General features: G+C 35.5%; 1 non-coding gene and 2 pseudogenes across 1 annotated transcript; all 3 read left to right on the top strand.

Moving 5' to 3' along the window:
- Positions 1-1273: 1273 nt before the first annotated feature.
- On the top strand, positions 1274-1345 carry TRNAE-UUC (transfer RNA glutamic acid (anticodon UUC)). Its single transcript has one exon. It is a non-coding gene; the product is annotated as a tRNA-Glu (tRNA).
- Positions 1346-14844: 13499 nt separating this feature from the next.
- Positions 14845-15210, top strand: LOC147938857 (LOB domain-containing protein 36 pseudogene; annotated as a pseudogene).
- A 5389-nt stretch (positions 15211-20599) lies between these two features.
- On the top strand, positions 20600-20995 carry LOC147938856 (protein ASYMMETRIC LEAVES 2 pseudogene; annotated as a pseudogene).
- The last annotated feature ends 994 nt before the right edge of the window (positions 20996-21989 follow it).

Raw genomic sequence — 21989 nt, 5'->3', positions numbered from 1 at the left:
AGATCCGGTCCACGTAATATTGCCTCCCACGCTCATTAGGGATACACATGAGAAATCTAGCAGCACCCCTCATATCATAATCCATCTTAGACAACCAAGCGCGTATATCTCTGATTTGTTCGCCGGCATGTAGGGCGCAAACACACACTCTTTTTTGCATTTACACGGACAAGATTCCATCTGCTAATACAATCAATTGTTAGAAAGGAAACAAATAAATGCATCCAAGAAAAAAAAATCATCTGAAAAAATTCTGTTTTTCAAAATCTCATATATAAAAGTTTGATATCACTTACGGGGACGAAAATAAATTCTTTATTAGCAATCAATCAATAGAAGCAAAGAAAACCTAGAAATCCTAAATCTAATGATCGATCAAACTAAAAAAAAAACAAACAATGGTTAAAATATATTGTGTGAGAATAAGAAATTAACTAACCAGGGAAAAGATGAAGAAAACAAAGCACAGCCAGTTTATGATGACACAAATTAAAGAAGATGATGAATACTATATATAGTTGAAGAGAAGATGGCGACGTAGGTATATAATATACACACAAATATGGAAATTCTCGAAGCCTGTCCGATCCATCGCGTATCATCGCAGACCTTTTTCTTTCTTTAATGGATGCGCGACGTTTCGACGTATTTATTATATGAGTGAATATTTCCTACTATATGTATAGGGAAAGTCGAAAACGGTTACAAGAGATCACTCGAATATCTTTGGTAAAAGTACTATTCTTATTAAAAAAAAAACTTGTTTAAGAATTATTCAAATATTAAACAACATTGTTTAATTTGTAAAATTTAGAACGAAGTACATAAAAGAAAAAAGGAAAAATAACTAAAAGAAATCGACTTAAGATCCTCGTTAAAGCAATCGAATTAAGGAAGACTGTATATTCCTAAGGTGATGACATAAAAATAAAAAAAAGTTTAGCTGTTGGCTGTTGCACGAGCGAGTGAGACGGGAGAAAACATATAAGGTGATGCCAGTAGATTTATATAAGGCCTTTCGATTTTAGTAATTTTATTCAAAATAAAAAGTATATAAGGTGATGCCAGGAGAAAACAAAAGAAAGGAGTCATATTCAAGGTTAACTTTTTTTATTTTATTTGATAACTCTTATCTTATTTGTATGATACAAGATACATTAATTTCGGTAACTGTAAATGAAAAGGCAATTGTTTGATCTGAATTGACTTTGGCTTTTCAGACCTGTAACAATATTCCTGGTCTAAATAGTCTTTTTGTTATCCTCTTCACAAATCCGATGTTGTCCAGCGGTTAGGATATCTGGCTTTCACCCAGGAGACCCGGGTTCGATTCCCGGCATCGGAGTTTTTTTTTTTTTTTAGGAGTTGTCAATATAGAGAATAGTATAATTAATAACCAACATTTAATTTACAGGACATACATGAAATATTTTTATTTTGATGGTATCTATAATATCTATAATATACCATTAATTACAAAAAAATATTACATAAATATAAACAATGATTATTAATACCTGTAGTTAGTGGTTACTATGATATCGTAACTGAAGTATTCTTTTCTTTTAATATGATAATAAATAATTCTAAAAATTTAGTTAGAAAAACAAAAATTATACTTGTATTTATATATCGCTATATTCCTCAGTAGTACTCATTTTCTTCTTCCTGTTACAGTTTCTACATCTTTTCGTCTTTCCTACCAAATCTGAACTGAGAAAGTTCTGTATAGTATATACATACAGACACATTCTATTCTGGTTAGTTAATTATGCTTCTTGTTACACCATATTTTTAATTGGTTTATAGTTTAAGAGTTTCTATAATTTCTAGGGGTTTCAAGGTTTAGGGTTAATTAATAGAGTTTTTTTCTTCTTAGTATTCCTAATGTTATGATTTGCTTCTCCTATATACAGACCAAAATTTTGTATTCACTTCTAATGTTGACACGAAGTTTTATTGGATACAGATAGAACTATATATTTCATTTTTTTGTTTTATTAACTAATTTGGGGGTACACTTTTAAATAAATAAAATTTTAATAACTTACTGATATATCATGGTTTTTACGGTTTTTAACCATGATGTAAGTGTGCTTTTTTAGTCTTTTGATTTGTTTCTAGGTTATTTTTGAGTCTTAACAGGTTATTTAGGAATTTGGCACGGATGGAGCAATTTGGAACATTTTGGAGCACTTTACCGAAGGAAATCAAGTTGGAGTCGGATCAGAAACCAAGCATCGATCGACACCACTTAAGGAGTATCGATCGACACTCGTGTTTACCCGACGAGAGAACAACAAATTTGGAAGTTTTACAAATTTGCCCAAAATCTTCTATAATTGCAACATAAGCCCCTGGACGTATTTTAGGATGTATATATATGGTTTTTGGGTTTTAGAAACCCTTAAGTTATTTTCTAGCACTCCGCGGTGATGATCCTGAGCAGTTGCGTTTTCGCCCTTCACCAGATGACTATGTTGTTTATGCTCCTTCCCGTCACTATCGCACTTCGCGGACTACTACTGATGCTGCAGCTGCTACTAACCCTGCTGGGGGTTTTGAGACTGGTTCTTCTTCTGGGACTGCGGCATTTGAGTTTCCAGAGCCATCAGAGGATCCCGCTACTATGGACCAGGGAGCTCATCAGACTTATGTGGTTTCTGCTTTGCGTGCCATCTGGAATGGCATGGCTCGACTCTCCCAGTGTGGCTGCATTCGTCCTACCAGGCGTACTAGGCGCAGGTCCCCTTCGCCATCTTCACCATCTGCTGAGGATGCTGAGGATGTTGCGAATGCTGACGATACTGATGGTGATGATGGTGCTGATGATGTTTCTGTTTCATTTTAGCTTCTGATCACGGTTTCTTTTTATTTTTTTCCTTTTTTAGGATTGAGTCATTTTTATTTTTGCTTTGAGTTAGTTTGTGTTTGAAAGTTGTTTGGATTTATGAACTATCTATCTATCATGTTGCTTTTAACCTGTGTTTGTGTTTGAGTGCTTCTTAACAGAATTAACATCAAAGGACTGATCAAACAACACGCACAACTAACTGCAACTAACAAGGAGATTCGGCCAGAATTCACCATTCGCCGAAGGTGTCGATCGATGCTGCCTTGCATGGTATCGATCGACACCACTGGGTAACCCGAGAATCTGTTCACTTTTTCATTCAATTTTTCAACACAATTTTTGTTTCTTGCCTTTTCCCTTCTTTGATAACACTGGGGACAGTGTTGTTTAAGTCTGGGGGAGGTTAGTACTAACTATTTACTTGGTTTTTGTGTCTTGTGTCAAAACTGTATTTTTGTTTTTATTGAGTCAAATTTTTCAAAAATTTCTGTTGAATTATGATCTCTAACTGATGGTTGTTGTTCTTTGGCTAACACTCTAATGATTCTTGACTAAGCTTGACCTCAGAACTGAAGTGTGGAAAGACTATGAGCTGTATCAACAATCCTGAAAGCCCTTATTCAAAGGATATCTAGTTCAACTAATGCTGTCTCAACTTTTATCAGGATTTTAACCGGACTTAATCTCTTACTTTGGAGTTGGAAATCAGTGACTAGACTTCTTCTTCGGGCCATACAAGACAGTGCAATTTTTCAAAGTATGTCTCCCCTCTCTCTTCCCTTCAGAATTAAAAAAAAAGAGAAAAATCAGAAAAAAAGAGAGAGAAAAAAGATGAGATGATTTTGATCAGTTTAGAGAGGTAGGTAAATTACCAGTGACCTCATTATTCTACTCTTGAGTCAAATGATCACACAAAGCTTGGAAGCGAGGGGTAGGTAAATTACCAATGACCCCGGTATTCGCTTACACCTTTGCTAAAAAAAAAAGAATAAGAAAAGAAAGAAAAAAAAGGAAGTGAGAAAAGGGAGAGGAAAGGAGATGTAAGAAGAATGTCTTGGCCTGAAGAGAGTCCATATGCCACTGTTTGAATACCACAAGGTAAGAACTCACCTGTACTTACTTTAATTTATGTAATGAGATAGCAATGGTGAGACTAGAGATTCCAGAGGATTGTGGGATTTGAGTAAGGAATGTTGATGCTTTTCAATTGACAAAGTATATGAAGTAAGTTCTTGAGAGTCAAGGCGATAAAGAGTGCGAAGATCAGTTACCAGCAGTTGAGTGAATTCTATGTTTTCAAGCCTCTTTCACAGGTTTAAGTTTCTGTTTTGCTTGAGGGCAAGCAAAGGCTAAGTCTGGGGGAGTTGATATATCATGGTTTTTACGGTTTTTAACCATGATGTAAGTGTGCTTTTTGAGTCTTTTGATTTGTTTCTAGGTTATTTTTGAGTCTTAACAGGTTATTTAGGAATTTGGCACGGATGGAGCAATTTGGAACATTTTGGAGCACTTTACCGAAGGAAATCAAGTTGGAGTCGGATCAGAAACCAAGCATCGATCGACACCACTTAAGGAGTATCGATCGACACTCGTGTTTACCCGACGAGAGAACAACAAATTTGGAAGTTTTACAAATTTGCCCAAAATCTTCTATAATTGCAACATAAGCCCCTGGACGTATTTTAGGATGTATATATATGGTTTTTGGGTTTTAGAAACCCTTAAGTTATTTTCTAGCAGTTTTTGAGAGAAGGATATTGAGAGCTTTTGGGAGAGAGAGATCTGCTTTGTAGAGAAGAATTCTTGAACTCCCTCTTCTACTTTTTAATATCTATTGCATGTTATTCAGAATTATGATCTGTTCTTCATTAAACATGTCTGAGTAATTTGCTTGTTAGGTTTAGGGTTTTTCATAGGGTTTTTATGATTTATTAGATCTGAGATTTTTAGGGTTCTTAATCTTTTATGATCTTCATCCTTGGTTGTTCTTCACAATAATTCTTGATTGATCACCTAGAATTGTTATCTTAGGGAAATAAATTGATATGAGAATATAATTGTTTTCCTGATTAAACCATTGATGAGCAGAATTGTTTATTACAAAGAGATTTGAATTAATAATTCTGTGAACTTATCTAAACCTGTTCTTAAAGCTGATTTATTACTTGGAATTTTACAAAGAGATTTGGATTTTCTGGTTTTAAATTTAGATTATAATTGCAGTGAGAACTGATTATTTTACCAAAAGTTTAGAGTTCTAGATCTGATTTTTATTGCTTGAACCTTAGTTAATTTATCTGATTTAATATTTCATAATTTCTTGAGAAATTCCCTAGGCTTAGCTCTTTCGATTTTCTGAATTCACAACACTTTTATTTAAATATTTGCATTGCTTTATTTTAATTCAATTCAACTTGTTTAGCGTAATTTACAAAACTTTACAATCTATTGTGTTTGATCTTGAGTCTCTGTGGATTCGACCCCTAAGTACTGTAGTGATCTCTTGTTTGAGAGAGTAGCTCTAGGGATTAATTTGAGCCTATCAAATTTTGGCGCCGTTGCCGGGGACTCTCTGATCTACCATTATATTTAAGTTTTTAATTTCGTCTAAACTTTTCTTTTTATTTTCTACTTACACGTTTTTGTTTTTTTTTCTTCTCTTTGGTGTTTCAGGTGCATGCCTCCTAAACCTCACACAAGGAACAACAAGTCTGGTCCTACTGTGAATCTTTCAAACAAAGAGTTGGGAAAACTTGAACGTGAGAACAGAAAGGCAGCTAAATCTCTGAAGATGGTTAATACAATCATTCTGATGCGTGATGAAGCTGGTGTTTTGAGGGATCAAGAGGGCCACTTGCGCAATGAGCAGGGCCAAAAGCTTGATGCAAAAGGGAACGTGATCCCTGAACCTGTTGTCAACGAGCAGGCTGTTGTGAACCAGCAAGCTGGTGTCGTTGATAATCCGGATCTGGGTGTCGATCGACACCAACCTGCAGACGTGCGTGGAGCTGCCAACCACGTACAGAACCCAGTTCGACGACAGGAGAACAACCCGGATCTGATCAGGACCATTGCTGACTACAATCGGGCTGATCTGGTGTATGAGAACCGGTCTGCTATTGTTCCTCCCCCTTTTCAGAGGAATGATTTTGAGTTGAAACCTGCATACTTTCAACTAGTTGGGCAGAGACCTTTCTCTGCTTTGCCCAATGAGAAGCCCTTGGATCACATTGAGCATTTTGAGGATTTGGTGACTAGTATCAAGGCTAATGGGGTAACTGAGGACTACATCTTCTGCAAACTTTTCCCTTACTCACTTGCAGGAGAGGCATCTCAATGGTTGAAACAGCTGCCTGCTGGATCATTAACAAGCTGGCGTGATGTCAAGGTGGCCTTCCTCAACCACTTCTATGATGATGCAATGTCAGATGAGTTGAGAATCAAGCTGTCTTCCTTCAAGCGGAGACCAGATGAAGCTTTCAAAGCAAAGGAGTTATGATGATATCAGCCCAAGTCAGTGCCATTATTCAGAACAAGATCCCAGAAAAACTTCCTGATCCAGGGAGCTTTGTTCTTGATTGCACTATCTTCACTGATAGATTTGCTAGATCTTTGTGTGATCTTGGTTCTAGTGTCAACCTTATGCCAAGATCAGTAGCACTCAGCCTGGGAATGACAGACTTCCAGCCTACTAAGCTCACTCTCATCCTTGCTGACCGGTCTGTTCGCATTCCAGATGGTGTTCTTGAAGATGTTCCAATTAAGATTGGTGAGTGCTTGATACCTACTGATTTTGTGGTGTTAAAGTATGAGGAGGAACCCAAGGACCCTCTTATCCTGGGAAGATCATTCTTAGCTACTGCTGGAGCTATAATTGATGTCAAGAAGGGTCAGATTGGTCTCAACATTGGTGATTTACAAATGCGCTTTGACATGGAGAAGCTGGTTAAGAGGCCTACCATTGATGGCCAGACATTCTATGTAGACACATTGTCTAATCTGGCTGAGGAGATATTCCAGGAGCTGCATCCTGAGGATCCTTTAGAGAGAGCATTGGTTGCTTCTGCTGAAGAAGCTGAGCATCTAGATGACATTGCTGCTGGGTATGTCAAACTGCTTGATGCTAATGAACAAGTCAAGAAGCTGGTTGCACAAGAGGAATTGGTTTGTACTTCTCCACCAGCTGCAAAGGTTTCTAATTGGAGTCTTGAAAAAGCTCCAAAAGTTGATCTCAAGCCACTTCCTGCAGGTTTAAGGTATGCATATCTAGGTGAGAACTCTTCTTATCCTGTTATTGTTAGTGCTTCCTTAAACAATGCAGAGCTCACTTTACTGCTAAGCAAGCTGCGCAAGTTTCGCAAGGCTCTTGGCTATTCTCTTGATGATATTGCAGGAATCTCTCCAGACTTGTGTATGCATAGGATTCATCTTGAGGAAGGAGCTAAGACATCCATTGAGCATCAGAGGAGGCTGAATCCGAATCTGCAAGATGTTGTAAAGAAGGAGATCATGAAGCTGCTGAATGCTGGGATCATCTATCCAATATCTGACAGCAATTGGGTTAGTCTGGTACATGTTGTTCCTAAGAAAGGTGGAGTTACAGTGGTGAAGAATGACAAGAATGAGCTGATCCCTACAAGGACAATTACTGGTCATAGGATGTGCATCGATTACAGGAAGCTGAATGCTGCAACAAGGAAAGATCACTTCCCACTTCCTTTCATTGACCAGATGTTGGAGAGGTTAGCTAATCATCCATACTACTGCTTTTTGGATGGTTACTCAGGCTTTTTCCAGATTCCTATTCATCCTGATGACCAAGAGAAGACCACTTTCACTTGTCCCTATGGTACCTTCGCTTACCGCAGAATGCCTTTTGGTCTCTGTAATGCTCCTGCAACATTTCAGAGATGCATGATGTCAATCTTCACTGATATGATTGAGGATTATATGGAGGTTTTCATGGATGATTTCTCAGTTTATGGGTCTTCATTCAAAAGCTGTTTGGATAATCTCTGTAAGGTGCTAGCAAGGTGTGAAGAGAAGCATTTGGTACTTAACTGGGAAAAGTGTCATTTTATGGTTAGAGATGGCATAGTGCTTGGCCACAGGGTTTCAGAAGCTGGAATAGAAGTTGACCGCGCTAAGATAGAGGTGATGACAAGTCTTCAACTACCAGAGAATGTGAAGGCAGTGAGGAGCTTTCTTGGACATGCAGGGTTCTATAGGCGATTTATCAAAGATTTCAGCAAGATAGCAAGACCACTTTCTGCTTTGTTGTGCAAAGATGTCAAGTTTGAATTCACGGATGAATGTCGCATAGCCTTTGAGAGGATTAAGTAGGAGCTTGTGAGTGCACCTATTGTTCAGCCACCAGATTGGGATCTTCCTTTTGAAGTAATGTGTGATGCTAGTGACTTTGCAGTGGGAGCAGTGCTGGGACAAAGAAAAGATAAGAAACTTCATGCAATCTACTATGCAAGCAGGACACTTGATGAGGCACAAAGGAATTATGCAACAACAGAAAAGGAGTTTTTGGCTGTGGTGTTTGCTTTTGAGAAGTTTAGATCTTATCTGGTTGGTTCAAAGGTCATTGTTCATACTGATCATGCTGCATTGAGGTACTTGATGCAGAAGAAGGATGCTAAGCCTAGACTTTTGAGATGGATCCTTCTTCTACAAGAGTTTGACATTGAAGTGAGGGATAAGAAGGGGATAGAGAATGGTGTTGCTGATCACTTGTCCAGGATTAGGATTGATGATGATGTCCCAATTCGTGATTGTCTACCTGAGGAGCATGTGTACCTTGTTGAAACTGGGTTTCGGACTGATGATTTCAAGAGTTTGTCTTCGGATGCATGTGGTGTCGATCGACACCATACTAGCATCGATCGACACCCTTTGTTTCCCGAATCAGATTGGTCGAATGATGGAGATTTAGCTGCTGTGGCTAGCTCCAATCAACCTTGGTATGCTGATATTGCCAATTATCTTGCTGCAGAGGTAGAACCTGATCAATTCACAGGCTATCATAAGAAGAGGTTCTTAAGAGAGCTAAGGAGATATTATTGAGATGAGCCTTATCTGTATAAGCATTGCAGTGATGGTGTTTACAGAAGATGTCTAGCTGAGACAGAAGTTCCTGATGTTCTTTTTCACTGTCATGGATCAGATTATGCTGGACACTTTGCTACTTTCAAGACAGTGTCTAAAGTTCTACAAGCTGGGTTTTGGTGGCCCACAATGTTCAAGGATGCTAATGAGTTTGTTTCCAGATGTGATGCTTGTCAGCGGAAAGGTCAGATTAGTAAGAGGCATGAGATGCCACAAAACTTTATCCTTGAGGTTGAAGTTTTTGATTGCTGGGGCATTGACTTTATGGGACCATTCCCTTCCTCTTACAAGAATGAATACATCTTAGTGGTTGTTGACTATGTCTCCAAGTGGGTTGAAGCTATTGCAAGTCCAACCAATGATTCTGCTGTGGTTCTTAAGCTGTTTAAGACCATTATCTTTCCAAGGTTTGGAGTTCCTAGAATTGTCATCAGTGATGGAGGTAAGCACTTTATCAATAAAGTGTTTGAGAAGCTGCTGAAAAAGTATGGTGTTCAACATAGAGTAGCTAGCCCATATCATCCTCAGACCAGTGGACAAGTTGAAGTTTCCAACAGGCAGATTAAGGAGATTCTAGAGAAAACAGTGGGTGTTACAAGAAAAGATTGGGCTATGAAGCTTGATGATGCACTTTGGGCATATAGGACTGCTTATAAAACACCACTTGGCACTACTCCTTTCCATCTGCTTTATGGGAAAGCCTGTCATCTTCCAGTGGAGTTAGAGCACAAAGCAGCCTGGGCAGTTAAGTTGATGAATTTTGATGCCAAGACAGCTTCAGAGAGAAGGTTAGTGCAGTTGAATGAGTTAGATGAGCTGAGATTTCATGCATTTGAGAATTCCAAGCTGTACAAGGAGAGGACCAAGGCTTATCATGATAAGAAGATCATCTCCAGACACTTTGAGCCAAATGACCAAGTACTCCTTTACAATTCCCGCTTGAAGCTGTTTCCTGGAAAGCTGCGTTCCCGCTGGTCTGGTCCTTTTACTGTTCAAGAAGTCAGACCATATGGAGCTATTGTGCTGTTGAACTCAAAAGGGGAGGAATTTACTGTTAATGGCCAAAGGGTGAAACATTATTGGGCAAAAGCTGAGATACCAGACGGACACATTGTGCGTTTGGAGGATGCACCCTCTGCCTAATCCGCTGCCAAGTCAAGCTAATGACTTAAAACAAGCGCTGAGTGGGAGGCAACCCACTGGTAAGAATTAATTATTTTGAATTTTTGCTTTTTAGGATCACTAACATATTAATTTTTGGTTTTGAGTTTTATTATTTCAGAAAAAAAAAAGAAAAAAAAATAAAAAAATTACGGATACCATTGATCAGAGCGAGCATCGACCGATACCATGTAATGAGCATCGGTCGACACTCTTATGGACAGAGGCGAGAAAACGGGCCATCGGGTTTGATTTTTGCTGGGTTTCAGTTGAATGGGCTTGGGATCGAAACTGGGCCGGGTCCAACAGAAGGAGCATCGATCGATGCTACCTTATATCGGCGTCGATCGATACCACTTAAACCCGAGGAAGACCGATTAAAATCGCGAGACTTCGTCTTCTTCCTCATTTCATCCCCAAATCGACTAAACCCTAAATTGCTCATAACTCTCTCATTTCAACTTCGTTTTGAGTGATTCCAAGCTCTAATCCACTCGATTTTCTCTCCTCTACCTGGATCTAGTGTCAATTTCGTGTTTGGGAGTGATGACAGCCAACAAGAGGACTCGAAAGAACGACGGCGAAGCTTCTTCTTCAGCTCAGCCACCTCGCCAATCCGACCGCCGTCCGCCTCCGCGAGCTCCGGCGAACCTTCCCCAGCCTCCACGACGTTCGACGACGGCCTCCGCAACCTTACCTGACCTCTCTCTTCCATCTCCCATTCAATCAAGGTTCCCATGGCCAAAAGAAGAAGGTCAACCAATTCCATCAGAGAGAGAATGGCCTCAACACAAGTTTCCTGAGTTTAATAAGCCTGAATTCATCAACAGGCCAGTGGGTGTTTGGGGAGAGTATGAAACAATGCTCTACAATGCATGGTTGGGAGTTGAGATTGAGCCTACAAGGTTTGTTGATCCTGTCATTCTTCGTAGGTTGGGAATTCATGATGAGGTCTTGGATTTGATTGATAGGATGGGATTAGGAACTGTTTGTACTAGGCAGTATGATTTGTACCCGGATTTAGTGCGACAGTTCATGGCATCTGTTAGGGTCACTTATGGGAATGAGCAGGCACCAACTACGAGAGACGGTCGATTGCATTTCTTCATTAACGGAATGCCTTATGATATTGATTTTTCTCATTTGTGTGATGTGTTTCGTTGGACTCGTTATTATCAGAAGGTTGCTTTGCCTAAGCATTATGAGGATCTCTCTCCTTTGTGGTCCTACATAGGACATGGTCCGTATAATTCTAAGAAGATGCTTCAATCAGAGGTCCGCCATCCTGTACTCCGATATGTTCTTAGAGCTGTTGCTACCACTTTTCAGTGCAAGATGGAGCCTAACAAGATGAGAGCTGCAGAGCTATACTTTTTGAGTTGTGGTGTTGGCAACATGATTCCTTCCATGTCCATTGGTGAGCGTCGTGACCCTATGCTCCTTAACTTTGGAGCTGTTTTTGCACACCATTTGGTTGAGCTGCAGACCAAGCCATTCTCGGGTACTGGAGTTAAGAGAGAGGCTGTGGGGAGCCTTATTACTGCTATCCTTCAGTTCAAGAAGATTCCTATTGCTGGTTATAGTGTTATCACTAGGAGACAGCTTATGGATGAGCCATATTTGAGGAGTGCACACTGGCTGAAACCAGGTTTGTTGTGGAGGTTTGTTCATGCGACAGGAGAGCACTTTGTCCGCCTTCCACGACCTGATCTTACCACCATCGCACTCCGCGGTGATGATCCTGAGCAGTTGCGTTTTCGCCCTTCACCAGATGACTATGTTGTTTATGCTCCTTCCCGTCACTATCGCACTTCGCGGACTACTACTGATGCTGCAGCTGCTACTAACCCTGCTGGGGGTTTTGAGACTGGTTCTTCTTCTGGGACTGCGGCATTTGAGTTTCCAGAGCCATCAGAGGATCCCGCTACTATGGACCAGGGAGCTCATCAGACTTATGTGGTTTCTGCTTTGCGTGCCATCTGGAATGGCATGGCTCGACTCTCCCAGTGTGGCTGCATTCGTCCTACCAGGCGTACTAGGCGCAGGTCCCCTTCGCCATCTTCACCATCTGCTGAGGATGCTGAGGATGTTGCGAATGCTGACGATACTGATGGTGATGATGGTGCTGATGATGTTTCTGTTTCATTTTAGCTTCTGATCACGGTTTCTTTTTATTTTTTTCCTTTTTTAGGATTGAGTCATTTTTATTTTTGCTTTGAGTTAGTTTGTGTTTGAAAGTTGTTTGGATTTATGAACTATCTATCTATCATGTTGCTTTTAACCTGTGTTTGTGTTTGAGTGCTTCTTAACATAATTAACATCAAAGGACTGATCAAACAACACGCACAACTAACTGCAACTAACAAGGAGATTCGGCCAGAATTCACCATTCGCCGAAGGTGTCGATCGATGCTGCCTTGCATGGTATCGATCGACACCACTGGGTAACCCGAGAATCTGTTCACTTTTTCATTCAATTTTTCAACACAATTTTTGTTTCTTGCCTTTTCCCTTCTTTGATAACACTGGGGACAGTGTTGTTTAAGTCTGGGGGAGGTTAGTACTAACTATTTACTTGGTTTTTGTGTCTTGTGTCAAAACTGTATTTTTGTTTTTATTGAGTCAAATTTTTCAAAAATTTCTGTTGAATTATGATCTCTAACTGATGGTTGTTGTTCTTTGGCTAACACTCTAATGATTCTTGACTAAGCTTGACCTCAGAACTGAAGTGTGGAAAGACTATGAGCTGTATCAACAATCCTGAAAGCCCTTATTCAAAGGATATCTAGTTCAACTAATGCTGTCTCAACTTTTATCAGGATTTTAACCGGACTTAATCTCTTACTTTGGAGTTGGAAATCAGTGACTAGACTTCTTCTTCGGGCCATACAAGACAGTGCAATTTTTCAAAGTATGTCTCCCCTCTCTCTTCCCTTCAGAATTAAAAAAAAAGAGAAAAATCAGAAAAAAAGAGAGAGAAAAAAGATGAGATGATTTTGATCAGTTTAGAGAGGTAGGTAAATTACCAGTGACCTCATTATTCTACTCTTGAGTCAAATGATCACACAAAGCTTGGAAGCGAGGGGTAGGTAAATTACCAATGACCCCGGTATTCGCTTACACCTTTGCTAAAAAAAAAAGAATAAGAAAAGAAAGAAAAAAAAGGAAGTGAGAAAAGGGAGAGGAAAGGAGATGTAAGAAGAATGTCTTGGCCTGAAGAGAGTCCATATGCCACTGTTTGAATACCACAAGGTAAGAACTCACCTGTACTTACTTTAATTTATGTAATGAGATAGCAATGGTGAGACTAGAGATTCCAGAGGATTGTGGGATTTGAGTAAGGAATGTTGATGCTTTTCAATTGACAAAGTATATGAAGTAAGTTCTTGAGAGTCAAGGCGATAAAGAGTGCGAAGATCAGTTACCAGCAGTTGAGTGAATTCTATGTTTTCAAGCCTCTTTCACAGGTTTAAGTTTCTGTTTTGCTTGAGGGCAAGCAAAGGCTAAGTCTGGGGGAGTTGATATATCATGGTTTTTACGGTTTTTAACCATGATGTAAGTGTGCTTTTTGAGTCTTTTGATTTGTTTCTAGGTTATTTTTGAGTCTTAACAGGTTATTTAGGAATTTGGCACGGATGGAGCAATTTGGAACATTTTGGAGCACTTTACCGAAGGAAATCAAGTTGGAGTCGGATCAGAAACCAAGCATCGATCGACACCACTTAAGGAGTATCGATCGACACTCGTGTTTACCCGACGAGAGAACAACAAATTTGGAAGTTTTACAAATTTGCCCAAAATCTTCTATAATTGCAACATAAGCCCCTGGACGTATTTTAGGATGTATATATATGGTTTTTGGGTTTTAGAAACCCTTAAGTTATTTTCTAGCAGTTTTTGAGAGAAGGATATTGAGAGCTTTTGGGAGAGAGAGATCTGCTTTGTAGAGAAGAATTCTTGAACTCCCTCTTCTACTTTTTAATATCTATTGCATGTTATTCAGAATTATGATCTGTTCTTCATTAAACATGTCTGAGTAATTTGCTTGTTAGGTTTAGGGTTTTTCATAGGGTTTTTATGATTTATTAGATCTGAGATTTTTAGGGTTCTTAATCTTTTATGATCTTCATCCTTGGTTGTTCTTCACAATAATTCTTGATTGATCACCTAGAATTGTTATCTTAGGGAAATAAATTGATATGAGAATATAATTGTTTTCCTGATTAAACCATTGATGAGCAGAATTGTTTATTACAAAGAGATTTGAATTAATAATTCTGTGAACTTATCTAAACCTGTTCTTAAAGCTGATTTATTACTTGGAATTTTACAAAGAGATTTGGATTTTCTGGTTTTAAATTTAGATTATAATTGCAGTGAGAACTGATTATTTTACCAAAAGTTTAGAGTTCTAGATCTGATTTTCATTGCTTGAACCTTAGTTAATTTATCTGATTTAATATTTCATAATTTCCTGAGAAATTCCCTAGGCTTAGCTCTTTCGATTTTCTGAATTCACAATACTTTTATTTAAATATTTGCATTGCTTTATTTTAATTCAATTCAACTTGTTTAGCGTAATTTACAAAACTTTACAATCTATTGTGTTTGATCTTGAGTCTCTGTGGATTCGACCCCTAAGTACTGCAGTGATCTCTTGTTTGAGAGAGTAGCTCTAGGGATTAATTTGAGCCTATCACTTACTGTATCAGCAGATGGAACTCTGTGCGTGTAAAGATGTGAGGCATAAAAGCATAGAAGAGTGTGTGTTTGCGCCTTACTTGCCAGCGAACAAACCGGAGAAGTACGCTACATTGTGTAAGGAGTTTGACACTAGCAAGCTGGCTAAACATCTCATGGATATTGAGCCTAGCCTGAGGCAAACATGCGTTGACTCGCTTTATTTCCATGCAGAAGCCCGTCTCCGTGACCCGGTCATGGGCATCACTGGTTTGATTCTCCACCTCCAGCGTCACGTTCAAGACCTTACGGCTGAACTGAAAATCGCAAAGAGAGACTATATGATGATTTTACAAGAGAACCACCGCCATCAGCATTTAATTATAAGATCACCTCTTTGAGACATCTATAACTAATCTTCTTGTTCTTATTTTATTTGCATTTGGATTTTAAATGTTGAACTTATGTTACTCTAAATGGGTTCACCGTTCACAATAGAATATAAAGCCCTAAATGGGTTCACCGTTCACAATAAAATATACGCTTGATAAAGTACAAAGATGTACATGAATGATAAAGAACCATAAATAAAAGGATTCAGCAATGAGGAAGATAGTTGGGGTTTTTTTTTTCGTAGGTGAGGTTCGTGCAACAATAACAATTTCTCATTTGATCGCTATTTCAGAAAACAAATGTTTGTAGTAGTGTATATTAACAATAAAGTACTTTGAAGTTTGCTAAAATGGACTTTATCCTCAAGAGAATACATATTCATTTGAACGTGCAAGGAGAACATTATATTCCCACAATATCCTCAATTTCGTAAAGCTATATATTATTTTAGTTTAATGAGGAACTACTAACATAATTAATATTAATTAACCAAACTATAAACTATTACATATTATATTGTTAACGCTTCTTTATATTACGTGTTGAGTTCTTTATTATCTTTTGCAATTTTCAGTTAAATATTTACCGCACCAAAAATAACATATTAGAAAGGAAAAATCGTGAAAAATATTATTGACATTAAAAAATTTATTTGTTATATATTTTATGATTCTTAAATAAATTAGAATTTAAATTCATAACTAATTATACAAAAATATGCGCTAGCCCTTAATAACAAAATGTTACAGTAACCCTTTTCTAAGTTTATAAATTCTTGTCTAGTTGTACAATACAAGTGAACATTACTTCGCATGTGTACATGTAATGGATTTTCTACGCTATTTTCTTCTCTATTTTGTTTTATTTTAAAAAATCTCTGTAACTATATTTGTTGGCTATACTTTTTTCAAACAATGATGTTTAATAATTTAATAATATACATTTTGTCAAAGAAATATATATATTCTGTCAATAAAATAGAAAAAAATAGCTAGCTTTAAAATAATATTTTTATCTTATTTCTTCTTTTCTTTCTTTTTAAAATTTATTATTAAGATTTTTTCTCACTTAAAACTTTATATGCGTTATTTACGTATATTATATGTACTTATCTTTTTGAAGAATTATTCGAATAAATGTTAATTTTAAAATTATCTTTTCATGACTTCCAAAAGTTTTCAATCATAATACAAAAAATGCTATACACTAGATATTCACCCGCGGTAGACCGCAGAGCTATTTTTTAATAAAAATAAAATGTTATTTGTTTTGTAGATTAACTATATTAATAACTTATATTTAATTTGTATTTTTTAAAATGTACAACCTTACAAATACAGATATATATTAGTTAGTGTAGAAATTATTTTGTTTGAAGTTTATTGTTTTATATTATAGAAACTATAACATACAATTAAATACTTTGTGTTTATAGAATTAATTCATATTGTTTTGTAAAATTAAAAATTTAATATTAATAAAATTAATTATAAATTAATACTTAATGTTAACGAGAGTGGTTCCTAACTTCCTATTGTTTTGGAAATTTTATTATGATGGGAAATCTTGTTTTTCAAAATCAAAACTTAATATTAATTACTTAAATGATAAACGAATTAATAATTAATGTCAATGGCATACTTGTAAATAGGTTCCAACTTCATGATTTATTTGTTAAATATCTACAGAAATGTATATATAGATATATGGAAAAGGAATATTAATGGTTTAGAGATTTCCGTATTTGTGTTAGACAAATATATATATATATATATATATATATTACTAATATTCATCTCCTTCGTGTTATATTTTTTTCATCTTCTTTTCGCCTTCCCCAACGAATTTAAAATCGAGAAAGTTTTGTATATCAAATACAATCTATACTAGATTTGAACCCGGTACATCAATGTTATTCTATATTTTTAAAAGTAATAGATATCAATATATTTTGTTTTTAATATATTATGGGTTTGTCGTATTTTCAATCGTATTTTCAATCGTTAGTTAGTTAGTGTAAGATTGTATTATTTTTTATACATCGAATTTATTGTTTGTGAGTTTAAGTTTTACTATTTATCAAAGTGAATTAGCAGGTTTGTGTTTTTTTCGTGGTGTTTTTTTTAAAGAACAAAGTAAGTAGAACTTATATGTATAAGAAGCTAATAATTGGATGATATATATATTTATAGTTTGTGCTTCTTCTTCGAAACAATACTAATTCACGATTTCTAAATTTGTATTATCGTATCCTTTTCTAATTTATAAAGTATATACTAATCTGAATACTAAATTATTTAACATATTTATATAATTTTAGTAATAAATAATAATAAACCTGCAAATTTTATTAAAACCTTATGATTTATAAAACCTTGCTAAATCTATTTTCTTTAGATTAAAATATTTATACCATTTAATCACACCTTATATAAGCAAAAGGTTAGTTCAGAAGGTTAGTTCATATATCAGTATATCACCACCAGTAGAATCCCAATAAAATATACAAAGTATTATTCAATAAAAACTTTAATAAATCCATTAGTTAAACACATGTGATTAAGATTTAGATCTAGTAAGAAACATACAAAAATATTTTGACCTAGTGAAACCAACAATCTACATTGGCTCTTCATCTAGTAGTTTGAATCTACTACCTTTTCATAAAACTTATCTTCATTTCTAGATGTGAATCCACGACTGAGTACAAAGACCACCGAACATGCATAATAGTTATTCATCATTCTTAGATCTAAAATTAAGTAAAAGAAAGTTTATGGTGTTACATAACTTGGAGTTATCATTGGTTTGATGAGAAGTTGGCTTGAATTGACCACTGGCGATACTCAAACCAAAGTGCGATACTCAAACCAAAGTTCTCTACAGAACTCCATTCACTGGGGGTAACTCTGATTTCAAAACAACTAATGTACTCCTTCTTCATTGAAGGATGAATATTGGTTCCCTGTTAAAAAGAACAGTTTAGTTAAGTTGAGAGAATTAAAAAGGACTATAATATGACTTAACTGAATTTATTTCATTTTTATGTATACTTACTTGTACATGGTTTTGTATGACTTCCATGGAAAAGACTCACTACGATGTCTTGTAGCCTTGACTTGATATCTAGGAGGAATGCATAGGAGGCAGCCATCACTATGATTAGGTGAGTTTATATATATCATAGGAGAGTGTTCAAATGTTTGATGAAAAAAATAAAAAATCAGTGTTTACAATAATATAAATTAGGTACCGTATGTATAGTTAGTTAAGTATCAGGTTTACAAAAATAGAAATTAAATTTATTTGCTTAAAATTTGGTATCAGGTTAAAGTAAATTTCATTAAAGCCAAAATCTTCATATGATTAACTAAGATTTCAGACTTGATACAATTAAAGCTTACCATTGGATCAGGTTTACAAAAACAAAGGCCCATATTTAAAAAAAAAAAAAAAAGATTACTGGGCTTACAAAGCCTCAAACGGACCAAAAATATCCACTGTATCGGTCGGGTTAAAGGTAAAAGTCGCGGATCCTATCTCTTTCGGGTCGGGTAATCAATTTCCTCCTAGATTTTGACCAAATTATCTCTTCCAATTTTAATAAACTCTCTCCTTTATGTTTAACTAGATAAGGGTCCACACAATGTGCGGGTTTAAAAATTGTTTGAAAAAATAAATCCTAAATCTAAAAAAAAGTTTGAAAATAGATAAAGAATTTTTTTTTCTAAAGTAAATATATAAATAATTTAAGTTAGAGAATATTTGTAGTTACTTTCATACATTTATTTATATTTCTATATTTTTAATATATTATAACAATTATTATAATAATTTAAAGCTAAACTACATCCCATTAAAACTTTTACCAAATATTCATCATTACAAATATTATTATTGTCAAATTTCAAAAACGTTTCACAACTTATTCACAAAATATTTTACATGCAACAAATTCAAGCAACATCTAATAATTAACCACATACAATTCTACTCTTATGTTTTACCATTACAAATATATTCTTACACCCAAAATTATTTTATTGTTAAAGTATGCTCTTTATCACCACCTATAAAATGTCTTCTAAACAAATTAAACAAATTTTATGTTGCTTTACTTTCATTTTGGCATAATTATAGTTCTTCTAATTACTAAAATTTTTTTGTTACATAATTTCTTTAACCATGAAGTTTTTTTTACTTCAAATATATTGGATGAACAACTGGTGAAAATTATCTACTCAATTACAATGATTTTATGACTAACCCAATAAAAATTGAGAAATTGAAAGAAATTTAATATAAATATAATAAAAATAAAAAATTGAAAATTATAATCATGATGGTATATATAAGTATTAGATAATTCAGATATACAATATAGAAACTTTATATACAATCCAAAACATGACATATGTCATAATCATGTTAAGGATCAACAACCTATTTACTCTTTAGAAGTATCCAATTGTACCAAAACAACTTAAAGTTATGACCTCGTCTCAAATATTCTCTAATCATAAATTCTCAACTTATTTTTACCCGAATCAAAAGTAGGGCGACGATATCGTGGAGAGGGGATAATTTATTAATTATTCTCAACTTGTTCTCAACTTATTCTTTTGACATAATTTATTAATAATAATATATTAGTGAATTATTTTTTTGTTTATACATGTCAAAATCTTATTGAGAAAACATGTATAACATAAGTAGCTGATGAATTACTAACTTTGATATATGATCGTTAAAACTGACACGTGTCATAATCTGGTGAGTATTTAACTTTGATATCTGATCGTTAAAATTAACACGTGTCACGATCTGGTGAGTTAATAACTTTTTAAAATTGACATGTGTCACGATCTGATGAGTTACTAACTTTGATCTCTGATCGTTAAAATTGATACGTGTCATGATCTGGTGAGTTTTTAATTTTGATCTCTGATCGTTAAAATTAACACATGTCACGATCTGGTGAGTTACTAACTTTGAGAACCAAGGTTTATATAATAAGATTGAAGGACATTCTCGAAAATTTTGTGCAATTTTCGAATTTGTACTTATATATATATATATATATATATATATATATATATATAGATAGAGATGGTAGGTTAATTAATTATTTTCACGCCATATTTATATAGATTTATCAACTATAGTTAGATTTAGAAATTTTAGGGTTTTCAAGAGTTTGAGGTTAATAGAGATCTTCCTCTTTGTATTCGAAATCACACGAACTGTTGGTGGTAAAGTTTTTTTTTTTTTTAATTCTCTTGCATATCCAAGTTTTTTTTATCTGCTTTTAATGGTTACACGAAGTTTTATTGCTTATCAATAGAACTATTTCAGAATTTTTTTTTCTTGTATATATACTTTTTTGATCTTTTTCAGATGGAACCCTGTGCGTGTAAAGATGCGAGTCATACATGCATAGAAGAGTGTGTGTTTGCACCCTACTTGCCAGCGAACAAACCGGAGAAGTACGCTAACTTGTCTAAGGTGTTTGACATGAGCAGCATAGCTGAAATTGTCATGGGTCTTGAGCCTAGCATGAAGCAAGCATGTGTCGACTCACTCTGTTTCGAGGCAGAAGCCCGTATCCGCGACCCAGTCATGGGCTGCGTTGGTTTGATTATCCAACTCAGGCGTCAACTTGAAAACCTTAAACATGAGTTGAGAATAAAACAGAGGGAGCTCGCGGGAGTTTTACAAGAGATACACCACCGCAATCGTATGGCACAACGACACGACCGTCATCATCCATATTTAATAAGATCACGTCTTTGAGGCACCTAACTAGTCTTTTGATTATTATTTGGATTAGGATTTGAATTGCTGAAGGTGGTGTTACCCTGTTTAATTGCTTATTTCCTCTTTTATGTTTTTTTTTTTCTTGACTTAGATCTCGAGATCAGAGTTTTGGATTAGGATTTGAATTGCTTATTTCCTCTTTGTGTTTTCTTTCTTGACTTAGATCTCGAGATCAGAGTTTTGGATTAAGATGAAATAACTAATAAGCAACAGTAATTTCTACTTTCTTATACTATGTCAATGTCAATGATTTCTTCTCTTTCTTTAGTTTTGTTGTGTTAAAAACAAGCCTTGTAGGGGTTTTCTTAATAAAGTAAAGGCTTAATTACAAACTGACGTTGAGACATGAATGATAAAGAACCATAACCACATTGGACCTTAAATGATTCGGAGATACATAGGTCTATCGTGGTGTTAGATGAATTCATCGTGAATTTGTTCTCTGTTTATTTGGTGTTAAACTGTTAATGTTAGTTATAATAACTGAAATCATACAAATGTGTACAGAGGAATAGTGTTTGGGCTGTAGCAGCTTAGATATTTTTTTTTAACATCAAGCAGCTTATTAGAACTTCTATGGAGAAAAGGAGAATATTAATTAGAATGGTTTCTTGTAACAGAAGTTAGTGATGATATAAAGAATCCGATATATACATATTCACTGTTCTTCATATTCTCCCTTTGGTTTACATGACTTATAAATAGAAAAACACAATAAGAGATTTGTATCTATCTAGAATAAGGAATAATACCCGAAAATATATTTTTTAAAAAAGTGTTTGAGAATATCCTACTTGTAAGCAAAAACCAAAAGCATCACACCAACGCCGAAGCCAAAACAGTGATGCTATACGAATGGGCTGTTTGTGATCTTCGAGCCCATCATCATATTGATGATATAAAAGGATCCGTGTTCACAACAACTGTGTCTATCAGCTACCAAGTAAGTGTGGTTTCTTTCAGTATAGAG

This window comes from Camelina sativa, chromosome 9 (genome assembly GCF_030686135.1).
Source record: "Camelina sativa cultivar CO46 ecotype springtype chromosome 9, ASM3068613v1".
Taxonomy (NCBI): domain Eukaryota; kingdom Viridiplantae; phylum Streptophyta; class Magnoliopsida; order Brassicales; family Brassicaceae; genus Camelina; species Camelina sativa.
This window is presented reverse-complemented; position numbering and strand designations above follow the sequence as displayed.